The sequence below is a fragment of the Bos indicus x Bos taurus genome, chromosome 26 (assembly GCF_003369695.1).
Source record: "Bos indicus x Bos taurus breed Angus x Brahman F1 hybrid chromosome 26, Bos_hybrid_MaternalHap_v2.0, whole genome shotgun sequence".
Taxonomy (NCBI): Eukaryota; Metazoa; Chordata; class Mammalia; order Artiodactyla; family Bovidae; genus Bos; species Bos indicus x Bos taurus.
In genome coordinates, this window is record NC_040101.1 from 48,086,789 (window position 1) to 48,104,663 (window position 17,875).

The following is a 17,875-nucleotide window of genomic DNA, read 5'->3' on the forward strand; positions in this document are numbered from 1 at the left end:
TCTTAACATCCTTCAGAAAAATAAATTATGTCAATTTTTAAAATGTCATGGCTTTAGAGTTCCTAGTTTTCCTGGATTATTAGAAGAAAAATAAATAAATACAGGAAATTTAAAGAAGTAATAGGAGATTCTCCAGAATACCTTTTCATTCTTTACTCACTATTCCTTTTTTTTTTTTTTAGTTATATACTTTCTAGTGTCTTTCCATTTTAGTACAATGTACTAAATTTTGTAAAATAATAATAATAACCCAGAAGACATATATATTTTGTGTATGTCTTTATATATCAGGGAGAAGAGTTTGTAGACTTGTCATCAAAATTAATTACAATCCTTATTGCCTCACATAAAGAGGGATTTAGCCTAAAAAATAAAGCATAAGGACTTGGGAAGCTGCTGCTTTAAATGAGATGAGAGTGTGAATTGTGCTAATGCAGATAAAGCAGTCTCGACAGGATTCTCTTTAGGTTGAATGTACCAATCACTGGTATTTTCCGAAAAATAAATGACTGCATTTTAATTATCAACTCAAAACAATGTCATTTCTGATACGTTGCCAAGGTTATAGGTTAATGTAGAACTTAAATTTAACATATAGATGAACTCAAGGCAATGTAAAGAGAAAATTTGCCAGTGAACTTAGAAACTGTATGGTTACTTTTAATGTAGTCAGTATAAATCAATATGAGGAATAATTAAATGCAGTAGAAATCATATAGCTTTTCAGTGTTTTAATCTATTCATTTAAAGACACTCTGAAAGTATGTTAAATTTTTACTATTTTTAAAAATTCTGGGATATTTATCACTTTTGGGAGATGGTGGTATGGCTGTGGGTCATTCCTTGATAACTGAGTTCCAGTGGTCAAAGCATCGTATACATGGTTTGTACAATCATTGTACAAGTTCAGTTTACTTGGCCATATCTCAATCATAGTCAATCAAAATTACCAATATTTGTCATAGAAATTTAAAATTCTTCCAATCTGCTTTAGTTATTTTAATATGTATTGACACTTGAGAACCATGACTCAGAAGAAGAGCAATTCCTATATTTAAATGTTTTTTTTATCACAATCAAACATGTTTGTAAACTGGAAAGATTCATAAAGGAAACTAAATGAGAAATAAAATAATGTTCACAAAATTCATATTCCTACAACTATGAGTGTCAAAATGTACTTATGATAAAAAGAGATGAGAAATAAAACTTTTAGATTATGCATCACTTATAAAATATATTCAACGAGACTTACCAAGAGCAATACCCTAAAATCTGGGGATATAAGGATAAAAAAAAAAAAAAAAAATATGCTCTCAAAGCAGCATCAACAGTTCTTCCCACTACAATCTTGTAAGACAAAGCAGAAAATAATGCCATAAATGTAATATTTAGTATGTGGGATTTAATATATGACATCTTTCATTTTTCAAGGCTATATTATGGAATTTTGTTCTGCATATATTTTTCTCAGCAATTTAATGATGTTGTTCTCTTATTTTTTGACTTTCATTCTCTTTATGAAAGTCATATGTCCTCTTCAATACTGCTCATTAGAGTCTTCCTTCTAGATACTTTCATAAGTTTCTCTTGGTCTTCAGGTTTTTAAGAGTTATACTATGATGATTAGGTATGTGGAGTGTGTGTCTGTGTCAACAATATAAGAGTTTAGAAATGTCTTGATTCTTTGTTGTTTTTGTCAGTTTTGATTTTTTTTTTAGGTAATATATTTTTAAATACATTTATTTCTAATACTTTCTACACTTACATCCTCTGAGTCATAAATTATGTGTATCTTAGAATTTTAAATTATTTCTTATGTTACTTTTAAGTTCTCTTGTGTATTTTCTAATCCTTTTTTCTCTATGTTTTAATATGAATATTTTCTACTCCTTATTTCCAGTTCTCCAATCTTTTTTGTTGTTATCTCAGCTGTTTTTAGCCATATGCATTTGGTACCATATTTTTAATAAGTTCAAGTTCTCAGATGCAATTGTCTATCTTATTTATTTCCTGTAAAATAGCCTTCACAGTTAATCTTAAATGTCTTTCCTATAACTATGTAGATCACTGTAAAAGTCTATTTTTTGTTTCTTCCTGTGTGTATATGTGTGTGTGTTTGTGTGTCTAAATGTGAGTGTGTATGTGTGTAATATTTTACCAGGGAATAATTAGTGTTATTTAATTAGGAAATAATGTATGTATAAAACCTCTTAATCTACCTGCATCTGACCTATTTGTAGATTCTTAACTGAAATTCTGGATAATATTCTTAGTCTCTCCTTGGTAGGTTCAGAATTTCAATTTTTCTCTACTCTTCCCAAAACCACAAGAGTCAAGTTTTTGGTCTCTTAACAATGATTTTCTGCTTAATTTCTCTGATTCTGACTCCATACATTCAAGGCATATGTGTTGAACAATGCTTTCTTAGTTACCTATCAAAGTATGATAAATGATTACACTTGGAGGCTGTAACAACACTCTTACTATCTCACAACTTGCCCATGTCAGGATTCTGAGCATGCTTAGTTGGTTCCTCCCCTCAGAGTCACACGAGAATGAAAGCTGTTGGCCAAACTTTGTTCTCAGCTAAAGGCTTGACTGGGGAAGATTTTACATCCAAGTTTGTTCAAGTCGTTGGAAGAATTCATTTCCTTGTGTCTGTATGATGGAGGAATTTTGTTGGCTGACAAAAAGAGACTGCTCTCTTGCCCTAAAAGATGCTATACATTTCTAGAGTCTTGGTAGTTTTTTTTCATGTGGGCTTCTCCAGCTTGGTTATTGCCTTCTTCAAGTCAAAAAGAGTTTTTCACTTCAAATAGAAACTTGATATAACTTGATATTAAGCTATAACAGCTGGCTAAGTGAGATCCACCCAGAACAATCCCATTTGGAAAACCTAAAAAACAACTGATTGAAAACTTATTACATCTGCAAAATTCTCTCACCTTTGCCATATTCTATTGGCTAGAGGCATATCACATACCACACCTACACTCAAGGGTAAGGGATTAAATAAACCATGAATAGTAGAAGGTTGGGGTCATAGGGACCATCCTAGGGTCTATCTGCCACAGATGCATGGTGGCCAATCATTCTTAGTATATCAGGTATACTTTCCTTCATTACCTTTTATTTAAATTATTTGTCCTTCAATTTATGACTGCATGAAAGTCTTGAATTAAAATTCTTACCTCCCTCCATTTTACTGAGATTTATTTTCAGGTCCTAACTGCTGCTTTTTCTTCAAGTTGTGGTCCATTAAGTGGATTGACAAATATCCCATGAGGAAAAAATTCTTTCTCTCTACTCTAAATCTTGTTACCTTTCTTGTCCCCTGTACCTTCAGTGTTCTCTTTCCTATTCTGTTGGTATGGTTGCTTGTGTTTTTTAATTCAGTTTTTATAGTTGGTCCTAGGGAAAACATTCCTTATGATACCAGCTGCTTCATCAGAGCTCAGAGTCTGGTGATACACATTTTTTTTTTTTTTCAAAACACAATCCTTTCTTCTTTGAAATTGGATTTCTTTGGTCTTATATAATAAATTGCATAAGACATATCTTGGAGGAGTTGGATGAGACATGAAAAATGAAGGCACTTGTTTGTTTCACAAGCTGAAATAAACAAGTGAGACTACATCAAGTTAAGAAAATGATTACAGTAAAGAAAACAGTAAACTGAAAACTGTGTATGGAAAAGAGTATGGCATTTCCTCAAAAAGTTAAAAACCGAACTACTATATGATCCAGCAATCCCATTCCTGGGTGCATATCTATAGGAATTGAAATTAGTACCTTGAAAAGAGATCTGCTCATCCATGTTCACTGTAGAATTGTTCGGAATAACCAAGATAAGGAAATAACATAAATGCCCCTCAATAAATCAATGGGTAAAGAAAATATATATATATATATATATTTATTTATATAATAGAGCAAGATTCCACCGTCAAAAGGATATCTTGACAACATGGGTCAAGTTGGAGTGCATTATGCTAAGTTAAATAAGCCAGGAGGTGAAAGACAAATATTGTATGATATCACTTATATTTGGAATCTTTAAAAAAAAGGATAGAGAGACTAGAATGGTGACTACCAGAAGCTGAGGTAGGGGAAGAGAAATGGGATGATGTAGGTCAAGGGGTACAACTTTTCAGTTATAAGAAGATTCAAGGATCAAATGTACAGCATGATGATCATAGTTAATATGGTATTGTACATATTTGAAAGTTACTGAGAATAAATCTTAAACATTCTTACTACATTAAAAAAAAGAGTTAGCTATATGATGACTGTGTTAATTATCCTGATCTTGATAATCACTCCATAATGTACATGCATATTAAATCATCATGCTGTATACTTTAAATACATGCAATTATATGTGTCAATTATTTCTCAATGAACTTTAAACAAAACAAACAAAAATAAATAGGCTTTCAAATTGTTTAGGGAAAAGGATATTCTTTAGAGAAAAAATATATATCTGTCAAAATGTAGTTTAAATGATACAAATAAGAAACTGGCTTCTTAAAATGAGTAGTAGACAAACACTTGACTTATGCTGTCTTCCCTTTGATACCATTTCCAGTAGTTAAGTTAATGACCTCAAGATATATGTTTACTAATAACTGTAAGAGATACTTTAAAAATAGATACTTAAGTATACATAATGTTCCATGTAAGGTCAGTTGAAAGAACAACCCATCACCAACATCAAAGACACTCATCACTTTCTGTTTTTGTGTAATCCTTCCTTCAGCATTCTCATATCATTGTTGATCATCTAATAAAATGTTCATGTAATTCTACTGTATTGATTCAATAACTAAAAAATAAGAAGAGTCAGTTATCTTTTTTCCCAATCTAACAAAAGTCTGCAAACCAGCATTCAGCATTTTGTTTCTTCCTGTTAGTATCCCTCAATTTCATCAATAAAAATGCTTTCAAAATTCAAATTACCCATTGCTATCACATGTTGCCAAGCTTTCAACGTGAAGAATTTTTACATACCATCAGGTGTAGTAGAAGTTATTGAGTAAGTGAAAGTCACTCAGTCGTATCTGATTCTTTGCAACCCCATGGACTATACAGTCCATGCAATTTTCTAGGCCAGAATAGTGGAGTGGGTAGCCGTTGTCTTCTCCAGGGGAACTTCCCAACCCAGAGATTGAACCCAGGTTGCTCTTTACCAGATGAGCCACAAGAGAAGCCCAGAAGTTATCAGAAACTAAATCTTTCAAATTAAGAACAGCATTCTTTACATATTATAAAGTCTCCTGCTCCTTTTCTTGCTGGATTGAAATATCAGAAATTTAAATCTATTTTCAAATATATTTTCCCAAAGAGTTTCTGTTAACATCTTTGATAGTCTTAAAAGTTAACAACTATAAACACTGAATCAATATTTTTCATGTTTTCTGACTTAAATATTTACTGCAAGAACTTCAGTTCGATTATTTAGAGAAAAGTTAAGCCCACTACACAATATTAGTGTTATTAAGGATGATTCATTAGCACAATCAGATAAAGATCTAGGCAAGTTTTGAGTATATAACATCTGCACAGAAATTGACAAAATAACACTTCTGAAATTGGGGACACTATATTAAAGCAGGTGTAAAAAGAAAAGAAAACGATGACATCTGAAAGACTTATATAGAAACTCAAAACTTCTATACAGGAGCAGCGTATTTTATGTAGAGTATCTAGTTGGAAATGAGAGTGGATAAATAACCTGTCTTTAAAGCTGTTTTGATATAGCAAACACACCATTTTTTTTCTCCATAGATTATATTTTGCCTTGAGGAAGAAGGAAGGATTGATATCACATGAATGTATTCACATAGGGATTCTGTCTCTCATTTCTTATTTTGAACATAAATTTTATGAATATGTATATGTGTGTATGTACATACATGAACAGAAGGAAATTTCTGTTGGATATTTAGCATTAATATGCATTCCTATGATTTTATATTTGTTACATATATTCCTTATTAATGGAAGCTATTTCAATAAGTAATTAACATGGATTGCTTGCATGACTGGTTATAGAAAAGAAATAATCTTCCATCTAATACTAGAAATATTGAATCAGTTTATGGAACAGTCTTCATTAAAAGCAATATTTTTTTTCATAAATGTTTGGAAGAGTGTATATATTTTTATATTATAACTCAAAATCGAGAGTCAAATATTTAGTGTCCCTTTAGACCAAAAAAATTATTTCTAATTAGTGCTTAGCAAAAATGCTTGCATGTACTGTGTTAAAAGTCTAATATTTACAGAGTATATTAATTGATACATAATATTCTTCAGCAACTAATTTCAACAACTCTCTACTTTTTGTTACCAATTTGTCATCATTTTTGGTTAGAGTGATCATTTTTTTTCTATTCTGAATGTCATATACTGTTGATTGAAGAAAAGAGATTCACAATTTATCTTTTTAATATCTCTTCCCTGTTAAGTCTACAGGTAAGTTATTCACAGGAAAAGCTAAAATTAATATTTAAGCTCTTTAATTATGAAGAATTCTTGAGAAATATATAATGATATATTGCATGTCTGTGTATGGCTTCCCAGGTGGCTCAACAGTAAAGAATTTGCCTGCCAGTTCAGGAGACACAGGAGATGGGCATTCAATCCCTGGGTCTGGAAGATCCCCTGGAGGAGGAAATGCAACCCACTCCAGTATTCTTGCCTAGAAAATCCCATGGACAGAGGTGCCTGACAGGCTACAGTCCATGGGGTTGCAAAGACTCGGACATGACTGAGTGACTGATCATGCACACATACAAGTGTGTGTATGTGTGTGCATGGATACAATTGTACATATATATATATGCAAATGCATATACGTATATATACCATACTTATACATGCACATGTATATTGATATATATATATACATACAAAATGTGTATATTTTATTTTTTAAATATGTATATTTTATATAGATATAGCATATATGTATATAATATAGAAAATTTAGTATTTTTCCTACCATCAGTTTCTTTCCTATCTATGTACATGCAAGCCATCTTCTCACTGAAAGGTAAAGTCTATCCCTCCAATTCCTTGAATCTGAGCTGACTGTTCTATCCAGTTGAGTACAATATAACTGATGTTGTATGACTTCTGTGACTAGATCATTAGATACTAACCATAATGTAAAATGTACAACTACCCTGAGATCTCCAGCTGTGAGGAAGCCCAAGCTAGCTAAGTGAAAAAGTTAGTTGAAATAATTAACTCCTATAAACAGGAGTGATAATAATGTCATCTATTTGGTGACTTTGAGAATTATTTACTATGCATCAAAATATTGCTAAAATAGTATTCATCTCCAAAATCACAGTTCCACTGTAAAAAACAAAAACAAAACAACTCCAAGGATTTGTAGTGGTTTGGTGATTAGGCAGTTAATAACAGCTGGAAGGGATTTGAAGACTGGTGAGAGATTTAAGGGAGAAGGAAATGGCAGCCCACTCCAGCATTCTTGCCTGGAGAATTCCTTGGACAGAAGAGTCCGGTGGGCCACAGTCTGTTGTTTTGCAAAGAGTCAGACAGGACTGAAGGGACATGCACACACGAGAAATTTAAGGGGCTTCCCAGGTGGCAGCAAAGGCAAAGAACCTGTCTGCAAATGCAGGAGACATAAGACACATGGGCTTGATCTCTAGGTCAAGAAGATCCCCTGGAGGAAACCCAGTCCAGTATTCTTGCCTGGAGAATCCCATGGACAGAGGAGCTTGGCAGGCTACAGTCAGTCCATAGGGTCACACAGAGTTGGACTCAAGTAAAGTGACTTAGCATGCATGCACGCAACAACAGAGACTTAAGGACAAAGAAGAAAATGGTTATGTTGGCTGGGATCATTATTATTATTCTGTAGTGGCAGAAATTTGTATTATTCTGTAGTGGCAGAAATTCTTATAAACTGTCATCCTTTCACAGAATAAGTATCTAAAAAACATGGATATTTCTGGGAGGATTTTCAGGCAGAAAACAGAAAGGAGCTACTGGCTTCTTCAAACTATGTTAAAATATAAGACAAGAAATGAACAACAACAAGAATAAAAGAAGTGTTTGCTTTATAAGAAAACTTTAAAGGCCTCAGGATGCAGGATTCACTGGGTTCAAACCTTAGACTATTTCTTATGACTTGTTTCTCTAGAGAAAAAAAAAAAGAAAACTCAAATTTTGAAATGGAATTAGGACAAAGATCAACCTCAGTGCCTCAGTAAAGCATAGTTTCAAGTTAAGTATCTCAGAGTTTTGATGTAATGCTCTTGTTTGTACCTCAAAATAAATAAATAAATTAGAGAGCTGCTTAATAGGATTTTTTAAGCATTGTCAGGACATGAGTTATGGATCCTCTCAGTACTTTTACGAATCTTATTGGTCTTGTCCCACAGAAACCACAGGATAGACAGTGACCTATCTCAGAAATAAATGTGGGATTACTTTCTATCTAATGAAATTGCTCATTAGTTGATAAATAAATTCACACTGTTTTATCAATAAATGTTCCACTTTGGAAAAAGAGGTACAGATAGAAGCAAATGAAATGAGGAAAATAATCTTTCTCAGTCATTTGGAAACAAACAGTATCACACAATCGAGCATGCAAGCACTACTATTATTTACCATGCACAAGTACTCAGTAACATATGAAACATCCACCACAAATAAGCAGTATTTATTTCAAGAATTAAACATAAAAAACAATAAAACTATATCTAAAAAATAATAATGAAATACTATATTCATTGTCTGTATGTTCAAAAACATAGGAGACAGTGGAAACAGTGTCAGACTTTATTTTTTTGGGCTCCAAAATCACTGCAGATGGTGACTGCAGCCATGAAATTAAAAGACACTTACTCCTTGGAAGGAAAGTTATGACCAACCTAGATAGCATATTCAAAAGCAGAGACATTACTTTGCCCATAAAGGTCTGTCTAGTCAAGGCTATGGTTTTTCCTGTGGTCATGTATGGATGTGAGAGTTGGACTGTGAAGAAAGCTGAGTGCCAAAGAATTGATGCTTTTGAACTGTGGTGTTGGAGAAGACTCTTGAGAGTCCCTTGGACTGCAAGGAAATCCAACCAGTCCATTCTGAAGGAGATCAGCCCTGGGATTTCTTTGGAAGGAATGATGCTAAAGCTGAAACTCCAGCACTTTGGCCACCTCATGCAAAGAGTTGACTCACTGGAAAAGACTCTGATGCTGGGAGGGATTGGGGGCAGGAGGAGAGGGGGATGACAGAGGATGAGATGGCTGGATGGCATCACTGACTCGATGGACGTGAGTCTGAGTGAACTCTGGGAGTTGATGATGGACAGGGAGGCCTGGCATGCTGTGATTCATGGGGTTGCAAAGAGTCGGACACGACTGAGCAACTGAACTTACTTATGATTCATTTATCAGTATGTATTTTAACCTAACTTTAATGAGGAAAAAGTATTTTCCAATACAGTATTAGGAAAATTATATATCCATATTAGAGGAGAAAAACAAAATTTTACCTCGACTTTACTTCTTACCAAAGAAATGGTAAGAAAAACTGTACTATATTCTAAACACAAAGCTGAATTTGTAAAAGTTTAAGACTGAAACATAAGCATACACACCAAGGAAACCAGAATTGAAAGAGACACGTATACCCCAATGTTCATCACAACAGTGTTTATAATAGCCAGGACATGGAAGCAACCTAGATGTCCATCAGCAGATGAATAGATACAAAAGCTGTGGTACATGTACACAATGGAGTATTACTCAGCCATTAAAAAGAATACATTTGAATCAATTCTAATGAGGTGGATGAAACTGGAGCCGATTATACAGAGTGAAGTAAGCCAGAAAGAAAAACACCAATACAGTATACTAACACATATATACGGAATTTAGAAAGATGGTAACGACAACCCTGTATACGAGACAGCAATAGAGACTCAGATGTATAGAACAGTCTTTTGAACTCTGTGGGAGAGGGAGGGGGTGGGATGATTTGGGAGAATGGCATTAAATCATGTATAATATCATATAAGAAATGAATTGCCAGTCCAGGTTTGAAGCTGGATACAGGAAGCTTGGGGCTGGTGCACTGGGATGACCCAGAGGGATGGTACGGGGAGGCAGGTGGGAGGGGGGTTCAGGATGGGGAACACGTATACACCCGTGGCAGATGCATGTTGATGTATGACAAAACCAATACAATATTGTAAAATGAAAAAAAAAAGAAAGGAAAAAAAAGAAACATAAGATAGAATCTTCTCTATCTGAGCATAGAGAAAAATTACTTAGGGACATCCCTGGTAGTCTGGTGGTTAAGACACCATGCTCTTAATGTAGAGGGCCCAGGTTCGATCCTTGGTCAGTAAACTAGATCCCATGTGCCACAACTAAAAGTCCGCACGCCACAACTAAAGAACCCGCATGCTGCAACTAAGACCTGGCACAGCCAAACAAATAAATATTTAAGAAAAAGAAAAGACTACTTGGATAGGACACAAAAATTAAGCATTTTTTTTAATGATAAATTGTCACCACAATTAAAATGAGGATCTCATGCATTGTTGATATAGTATCCACCAGGGTTTGTTGAAATATTTGCTGTGGAGAAATCCCATTCTCCCGTAAGATGTTTGAGTAGCCTGTAATCTCTGTGCAGTGAGGAAACACAACCTTGCCACAAAGAGAAAATACATGAAATCAGAAATGTCCAACCAGCAACAATTTTTTTTTTTTCTTGCCATCCCACACAAGTGCCACTCATGTGAATGAAAAAGCTCTTAGAGGACTACAGCTTTGGCTACCATCTGAGTATAACCGTTTTGTTGTTGTTGTTGTTTAGTTGCTAAGTTGTATCTGATTCTTTTGCCATCCCATGTACTGTAGCCCATCAGGCTCTTCTGTCCATGGGATTTTCCAGGGGAAGAACACTGGATGGATTGCCATTTCCTTCTATGGGGATCTTTCTGACCCAGGTATCAAACCCATGTCTCCTTCTTGGCAGGTGGATGCTTTACCACTGAGCCGCCTGGGAAGACCTGTAACTATTTTAGGGATACCAAATTAGAACCAACCAGATATTTAACTCCTAGAACCTTGAGATATGTCATTAAATTGTTGTTTTATTAAGGCACTAATATTTGGAGTGTATTATTATAATATGAACATGATGCAAACAACTTATTTGGTTTCATATACAGGTGGCACAGGCAAGCTAGTACACCATATTCTACATCTACAGTCTAAAAAAATAGCTCACAGTAACAAGTTAATAAAAATACTAATTCTCTACCTGCTCATGATAATTTGTACTTCAAAAAAATTTGTTTTTTTTTTGTTTGATTTTTATTGTGAGGGTGTGTGTGTGTGTGTGTGTGTGAGTGTGTGTGTGTGTTTTGCCACTCTGGCAGCATGCTGAAGCAGGCAGCTCCACTCCAGCAGCATGCCACTTCAGGCAGCATGCCACCCCTGGTAGCAAGCTTAGTTCCCCAACCAGGGACTGAACCTGCGCTCCCTGCATTGGGAGCACAGAGTCCTAACAACTGGACTAGCAGGGACGTTCTATACTTCACAATTTTTAATTAAACTTTTTCCAGAGATAAATATTATAAATACTCTCAGGAGAAAATTATTTGTCAACTATGACAAAATACAATAATTGAAAGGATAGTAGATTTATTTTAACCCAAGTTAGCCAATGGCACCCCACTCCAGTACTCTTGCCTGGAAAATCCCATGGACGGAGGAGCCTGGTAGGCTGTAGTCCATGGGGTCGCTAAGAGTCGGACACGACTGAGAGACTTCACTTTCAATTTTCACTTTCATGCATTGGAGAAGGAAATGGCAACCCACTCCAGTGTTCTTGCCTGGAGAATCCCAGGGATGGGGAAGCCTGGTGGGCTGCCGTCTATGGGGTCGCACAGAGTCGGACACGACTGAAGCGACTTAGCAGCAGCACCAGCAGCCTCCATCTGTGTCTCATGAATAATTATGCATATTTGATACTTAATATCTACACTGATGGAGAAGGAAATGGAAACCCACTCCACTATTCTTGCCTGGAGAATTCCATGGTGGGCTACAGTCCATGTGGTCTCAAAGAGTTGGACATGACAGAAGTGACTGAGTATCTTCACTGAGGTGCTTCCCAGGTGGCTCAGTGGTAAAGAATTTGCCTGCCAATGCAGGAGATGCAGGTATGATCCCTGGCCAGGAAGAACCCTTGGAAAAAGAAATGAAACACACTCTACAATTCTTCCCTGGAAAATCCCATGGACAGAGGACAATGGAGGGTTACAGTCAATGGGGTCATAAAAGAGTTGGGCAGGACTTAGTGACAGAAGACAGTAAAATAAACCAAAATCTATAATACCATTTTTCCTTTTATTTAATATGAAACTCAACTCTTCAGTTGGTTTTTCTAATGAAGACTTGTTTTTTATTTTCTAGAATAAAGGAAACATTTTAAATACATGCTCTAAAAAATTTCAAAATTGATTCAACTTATAGTGAAATTTAAATTTAGATTGTGACTTTCTAGTTAACTTTCCTTAATCTCTGGAACCAAAAAATTATATTTATATATAATGCCTTAGAAAGATAACTGATATTCTATAATATATGGACTGTCAAAAGGCACTAGTCTAGAATTTATAGAAATCAGTATCTTAGATCATTTCTCTAATTAGAATATAAATTTTGGTTAAATTTTCAAAAAAACAGTGACTAGTTGGCATGCTTTCCTTTACTTTCTGCCAATATAATAGAACTGACACAGACCATGGTTAACCATTAGGCCAAAGTAGAGAGACCACTAATCTCAACCTCTAGTAAATTTATGAACCCATGTAGCATTAGTGAGAAATAAACATTTGTTCTATAAAGCACTAAGAATTAAAGCTAGAATAGAATGTAACTTACCCTAATGATAAAAATAACTGGCTGTGGAAGTGAAGCATTGTCATTTCCCTCTCTCCCTGTGTCTCTCTCCTCTCTGTGTGCCTCTGTCTCTGTCTTTCTCTCTCACACACACACCTGCACACACACCCCACAGACCATAAATTCTTCACTTTGAGTGAAAACGAAGTCGCTCAGTCGTGTCCAATTCTTAGCGACCCCACGGACTGCAGCCTACCAGGCTCCTCCACCGATGAGATTTCCCAGACAAGAGTACTGGAGTGGGGTGCCATTGCCTTCTCTGGCAAAGAGGATGAAATTAAGGGTATGTCCATCAGACCATTCATTAAACCCCTGAATATGACTTAAAATGGTGACATAAATTCTTTGAATTGTAAGGGACTCAAAAAAATAAAGACTAAAAGTTGTGCCACTCCCACAAAATTTGTAGGCTTTTTGATAAAAGAGCAAAGATATACAGCAAATCTTAGGAGGATATCTATAAGAACAAAACCTGGGAATACTGTATGTGATATAGGTAACTAACTAGATTCAAATATATAACAAATCATTTAATTTTAGACTGACTACTAAATCAACTTCTATTCTGGGCTTTAATAAAAATAGGTTTTGCCAGTTTGAGATTTAATATGACCCTTCACCCTACAGACAAATCCCTCAATGACATTTTCAAATATGACTAAGGAGGATCACGGAAAATATTAAAGTTTCCTATGGACAATACAAATTGGAGAAGAAAATGGCAACCCAAACTCCAGTGTTCTTGCCTGGAGAATCCCAGGGATGGGGGAGCCTGGTGGGCTGCCATCTCTGGGGTCACATAGAGTTGGACACGACTGAAGCGACTTAGCAGTAGCATGGACAATACAAAAGACCACACAGGACAAGGTACAGAGAATCCTTTCGCAGTAAAATATTTCTAATTACCAGTAGGGACAATCTTTTCAAAGATTTTTTAGTGAAATATCTGAGATGCTACAAGCCAGTGACTAATGTATATCCTACATGTTTTCCCATTTTCAAAAGAGAATGCAATTCTATTCATCTTGTCTCCATTCTACAACTCATATTTGGCATATAAGGACAAATATCTTTTGTTAAGTTAATAAATTTACAGATGGAGAGAAGCAACTCAGTCGAGTGAATTAGAGACAGATTATAATTTGGTATAGAAAATAATAGCTTTGATAAAGGGAACAGAGCACATTTTTGCAAATTTGAGTTTATATCTTCTCTTAGCAGAGTTTACACAGAGCTTGCAATTTACTCTTTTATGGGCAATTGGTGGAATAATGCATTACACTTGGAACAGGAGTTTGTTTGGACTAAGACTGCATTGATCCATTCTAATTTTGAATGTTTTAATGTATACCAAACTCAATTAGGATTCTTAACAATGCCTTATTTTGTTTATTGAAGTTCTGATGAACTGAAACCTCTTTTTGCTTTGAATGTTCCCAAATATGAAGCATCTTCCTTTTTCCAAAGAAGCGTTTTCTAAGTTATATTTAATTTTTTAATTTAAATTTATTTATTTTAATTGGAAGCTAATTACTTTACAATATTGTATTGGTTGAATCTCAGTCATTAATGAAGAAAAAAAAATATATAGAAAATCACCCTAAGAGTTTTAAAGTTGAAGGAATTGTGAATGCCAGTCTCTACATTTCTATATATTTTTAAAATACTTAGACATAGCAAAGTCATTTTGACCAATCTGCCATCTGTTTTGAATTTTTAAATATATTTAAGTGTGAGCCTCTGACACATGTTGAAGTTTATGCCTTACTTGGAGTTTTATTTTCAGATACAGAAAATCTCTCCGTTTTCCTGATTCTTATTTCTCATAACCAACGTCTATTTGTATTACCTAAAAATGACAGAACTTAACAATTATAAAAATTATCTCTCCTTAAAAGCCATAGTTAGAACATACAGACTTTGATTTTAAAGGTTTCAAGGCAGGCAAAATAATCTACAAACATGAAGGCTAATTACATGAAAAGATCGATCAGATATTATCTCTTGCTGGATTCTTTCTTATCTAAGAAAGTAAGTTTAAATTCAACATGAAGTATTTATTATAGAAAATTACACATTAGAAAGGAGTCAAGCAGTCAAATTCATAGTTATTACCCAGAAATAACTAAAATGAATGTAAACATAAGATAAAGAGAGTAGCCAATGATTTCCTGAAAAACCTGTTTTAAAGGAATTCTCAAGGATGACATTAATAAAAGAAAGAAAACTGAGGGAGCTTCTGGCAGATTGTTATGTTGAATTTAATATAAAATTCAAGATCCATTCTACTTATTAACTTTTGATAAGTCAGGCAAATATTTCTGTTATCTAGAAGAAAAAGAATCATAATCCATGAGCTCATATAAGACAACAATCCAAAAAAATCAGCAACCTAATAAAAATATGGTTGTAGAACATAAAACAGTCAATTAACTAAATTGGAGAATAGGTAATAGACATAAAATTTTTGTTACTCATTGCTAATAAAGGAATTGAAAATAAAGATAAACCTTTAAAATATCAGATTGAGAAAGTTTAAATATTTTAAAAAGTAGTACTGGTGAGAATTCAGGAAAATAGATATTTTCTTATGCTTTCACAGTTATAATATTTTGTATACTCCTATGATATAATTTGGTAATGTTTTTACCTTGTATTTAACCTGGAGTTCCAGTTCTACCTAAATATAGACTCTATCTTATATATTCATTAAAACAGATTGCAGAACTATATTTACTATAGTAGTATTTGGAAAAGAAGGCATATGAAAGTAATTTAAAAAATTTAAATTCTAGATATCATAAAAGATAAAAAAAAAGAAACTCTAGATATTATAAAATTAAACAGCACCAAAACTTCATTTTTCACTCACATAAAGTGTACATGGTGATTCCTAATCAGTAATAGAATCACTCTGCTGTAGTCAGTCATCTGGAGAAACAGACTGCTTCAAGCTCTAACACTTTAACAGGTGGCTGAGTTTCAAGTCACCTTCACCCAGCTTACTGTGAAGCTGTGTGGGAGAAAAGTTAGAGAAGGTTTTTATTATATTACTCAGGTTTAGAAATGGTATATACCGTATTTTTCCCAATTTCATTAACAGAAGCCAGTCACATGGCCAGGGAAATGTAGTCTAACTATTGTCCCAGGGGGAAAAAAAAGTTTTAATGAACATATATTAGCATCTGGCATATCAATTTATAAGAAATTATTCAAATAATTAAGATATGTGAGTGTATTATAATCATATGTAGTCAAAAATAATTGTCTGAATATAAATTAAACTATTAATAATGACTATCACTTTATGAATAAAATTATGGGTAGTATATGGTAAGTTACACAAGCAATTTTTTACACTTTAATTTTATTTCAATAAGTGCATTCTTTTATTTTATTTACATTTTGGAAAACAGGGAAAATTATCTCCTAGTTATATCAACAATTGTCTTAATTTTGAATTGGTCTATATCATATCAGTTATATAGGTTTTTATATTATATAGGTTTTTATATTATATCATGGTTATATAGGATTTTAGATTTTAGAGATAATTTCAAACTTTTTTTTCTGTGATAAGGTTAGATTATAGTTGTCTGGGCATATAGCAATATTCCCTATTTCATAATATGTCTGAAAATATGATATTGAAAAGAAATCCAGTTAAAGGAAAGAAATTATGGATTTTGGTTATACATTTCCTACATTTGATTTTAGGAAATCAGTCAAAATTTCCAAACATGAAGTAACTCTAATTCTTCTAAAAATATATATTTAATATCTCATAGAGTAATGCTCATATAAAGAAAATTCCTACAAAATAGTGGACTCACCATTAATTTAAAAGCAAATTTAGTCAAGTACCTCTATATTGGCAGTAGAGACACTAGAGATTTTCCATATGTAAAAATGAAATTTCAAAGGTAAATTAAAATCATATTACTCTTTCCAAGTGTCATAGTAGAAAACAAAATAAAATAAGTCAAACCATTTTTGAAACTTTCTTGCTATTATATGGCAGCTGCAACTAATATCAATGTGCTTCTTTATAGTATCACATTCTTGAAATTCTGAGTATTTTACTTATGGATATTACTAACTGCTCACCTTTCTAATGAAAATATTTTAAAATGGGCATATGCACATGGTGACTACATTTTTCTTCATCCTGAAATTTAGGACTTGCTAATTTTGCAGAACATAATATAGAGTGAGTTCTGTGTTTTGAAGGGATTTAAAAATGTATATTTATTGCTTTGAAATGGCTTTAGATGTGTCAGGTTTCAATTAGATTGGCAACTTTTCCTGAAGAAGTCTATGTGAAAATGTGTATCAACAAGTAGAATGGGGATCACAGGGTCCTTAGAAAACAACAAACTGAAAATTCTATACACCTATGAGAAATCTGAAGAATTATATTATTTTCCAAATTCCACATATTTAATAAATAGCAGATCATGACTAGAGCCCAATGTCCAGCCCATCAATTTTCTTCACTCTACTACATAACCTGTCTAGTATTTAATATGGTCCTTAATACTATACTGGTGCAAGCTGTTTTGTTTTTTCTTTAAAGAACATGAACAGTACAGAAAACTGAAACTGGCCTAACCTACAGAGTACTTGAAAAAAATTTTAACTTTAATGAATCAGTCACGAATTATATTGCAAGCATTTTGAGTTACAGTATGCAATGGTTCTATCGTGGAATATGACAGGCATAAGTATTAATTTATGTAATTAAAACTAATTTTACTATAAATCTGATAGAATATTACACTGAACTGACAGTTTTTGAAAGAAGGTACACATACACCCGTGGTGGATTCATCTTGATGTATGGCAAAACCAATACAATATTGTAAAGTAACTAGCCTCTAATTAAAATAAATAAAATTAACTTAAAAAATTTT